At 46.2% G+C, this 2,291-nt stretch overlaps 1 non-coding gene across 1 annotated transcript; it reads right to left on the bottom strand.

The window, feature by feature from the left end:
• Positions 1-314: 314 nt before the first annotated feature.
• Trnar-ucu (transfer RNA arginine (anticodon UCU)) lies at positions 315-387 on the bottom strand. Its single transcript has one exon. It is a non-coding gene; the product is annotated as a tRNA-Arg (tRNA).
• Positions 388-2,291: the final 1,904 nt, after the last annotated feature.

The raw sequence follows: 2,291 nt of genomic DNA, 5'->3' as shown, positions 1-2,291 counted from the left end.
TCCTCATCCCATCCCATCACATCACATTTCATTACTGCAACCGATGAAGCAATGCTTGCTTTTTTTTCTTATTATTGAACAAATTTCGCAACGTGCGTGCGTGCGTGCGTTTGCGTGGGGCTGTGCGTTGTAGTAAAGTTTCAAATTAATCGAAAATAGTTAAAAATTTGGCTGTTCGGTGGTGCATGCTTCAAAAAAAAGTTAAGCAAATGCGTCCCGTGGGAACCGACAAGAAAGACGTGACACCCCCTTTTTTCTTTTATCCCCGGCACGGGGTTTTCTGAATCGTCTTTAAAGTTCTTTTAAAAGAAGTCCATCCCTGGTGGGGATCGAACCCACGACCTCTGGATTAGAAGTCCAACGCGCTATCCACTGCGCCACAGGGACTTGCCGTTGCTTCGCACGTCATGTATGATAAAGGGTACATCTAGACGGTCGACAGGTTACGGATCCCCGCACTGCGTAAACGCGACAGCTTACGTCATGGAAACGTGCGCATTCCACTCCACGAGGACCAGATCAGGGAGAGCAGATCGTTCGCATGCGTCATACAAACGGTCCGCGCGGGCACCAGTGGGTACGCGTGACGTCACTCGCGTCGCGTTCGATGTCTCCCTGCTGCGGTCCCTCCTGTGAAACCACCCTTAAGTATGTATACATGATGGCGATTGATGTTCTGAGGCTGGAACACATAGAAGAGACAAATGCATACAGTGACTGCCTTCTTCTATCATTCATTTCTTAGGCACTTGAGGCCTTGCATGTATTTGACCCTTCTATGTGTTCCAGCCTCAGAACATCAATTGCCATCATGTACATACATAAGGGTGGGTTCACATGAGGAACCGCAGCCGGGAGACATCGAACGCGACGCGAGTGACGTCATCATGTTCAACAGATGCCGCTTGCGTCGATCCCGTCGTATGAATGCGGTGTATGAGTAGGAAAACATGTAAGACTGAAAGGGGGATGAGTGAGAGAGTGCTTGGAGAGAGTGCCCTCGAGATGACGCATCCTTGAAAGTCGCTGGTGGGGAGTGTTAGCTTAGCTCTGTAGAGCCGTGGACCGGTAATTCAGAAAATGTGGGTTCGTGTCCTACAGCTGGCTAACCTTTCCAGTCACTTCCTTCTTTCCTAATTTCTTTCATCTGTCACGATTAAAACTATACGCGTCAATTGAATACAGCATTAGCCATCACAGCAGTGAAAGAAGCACATAAGGCCTCTTACTGTTGACGACTTCCATAGATGTGATCACGACAGCACGTTAAGTCTCACGGAGCCGATGCGATGTAATTAAACTAAGGCGAAATGGGCTACCATGTTACGGAAGCAACACCGCATAGTTTACGCTGGTAAAATACATTCATCTCTTGGCGTTATGACGACGGAAATATATGTCGGTAAGCGGCAACACGGCATGTAGACAAAGTCACATGACCTCAAAATGACGTTTCCTGTGACGTGCGACCGGGACAAGATGACAGTGTTGCCAGAGGCACTTGCTTGATTGCAGGTACAACAATGGCGGGTTTGTGTCACCCCTGTGACACTGTCCTTCGGCGAGCCACTTTTCCAACGCATATTCTGTGGCGACTGCAGATATGATTGCCGGCTTAATGAAGCAAAGCGTACCAGTCGTGCTGTCGAAAGAGAGCCAAAAATTAACCCTATGTGGCAAATAAAAACAACAAGAACTTTATTTTAAGATGATGATTTCTAAATGGAATGTCTTGGAAAGTACTTCGGGACAAAGATGTTTGCAATGAATCGGGTCCCACACCCGCGTCAACCGCGGAAGCAGTGCAGGTCTACCCGCACCTTACCCGCAAGCCGCGATGACACTGAAATGAGTACCCGCGAAGAACAAACTTGCGCGGGTACCCGCAGGTATACCAGCACTGCACTTATATTTACAAACATGTATTTAAAAAAAAACGTGCAACCACAACCTTCGGAGAAAACAATTGTCAGTTTTGGTTTTCGCCTTACGGTATACTGTTACTACTGGTCACCGTTTTCATCGGTTTCATAGCGATTATAATACGAAGGAATGCCAACCCCGGGTACCTCCTACTAAAGGAACTACCAAATGTCCCGTAAATGTACAGTTATACGGATTTCCCGCTTCATTTGGACAATAATTCTAAAAAAAATGAGTAACTTTTGTGTGATTTTTCCACTACTTGGTGTGCTGTATAGAGTACTTCTATTTTATCTTTTTTTTCTCTTATTTTCACTGTTCTCCTGTTTCTATTTACTACAGAAATGGTATGGGTATTGCAGTAAAGT

This window comes from Ornithodoros turicata, chromosome 1, assembly GCF_037126465.1.
Source record: "Ornithodoros turicata isolate Travis chromosome 1, ASM3712646v1, whole genome shotgun sequence".
Classification (NCBI taxonomy): domain Eukaryota; kingdom Metazoa; phylum Arthropoda; class Arachnida; order Ixodida; family Argasidae; genus Ornithodoros; species Ornithodoros turicata.
Note: the sequence above shows the minus strand (reverse complement) of the source record. Positions and strands in the feature narration are given on the sequence as shown.